Below are 350 nucleotides of genomic sequence, written 5' to 3' on the forward strand. Positions count from 1 at the left end.
CGCACTTACACCCAAAGGTAAACAATGGCGCCCTGACACTACAGGATGCCAGTACGGCGTGATTACGATGACGCCACGAACCCGCGAGGTCGGACCGGCTGTGTGGGGCATGAGAGCCGTGCCGCAGAGTGCCAAGCGATGACGCTCACCTCCATACCCTCGCTTTATTCATGCCAACAACACCCGTGGAGAGCAATCGGGCGATGATGACGGTTCCATTGAGATGTCATCACCGCAATCATTGTTATTTGCCTTTATTGCCGTCACGCGCTTGATGGCAATGCTCCATCATCTGTTTCATCATGGTAAAGGTGTCATTAGAACTAGAGGAAAACACGGCGGGAGGATAT

Source organism: Penaeus monodon, chromosome 24, assembly GCF_015228065.2.
Source record: "Penaeus monodon isolate SGIC_2016 chromosome 24, NSTDA_Pmon_1, whole genome shotgun sequence".
Taxonomy (NCBI): Eukaryota; Metazoa; Arthropoda; class Malacostraca; order Decapoda; family Penaeidae; genus Penaeus; species Penaeus monodon.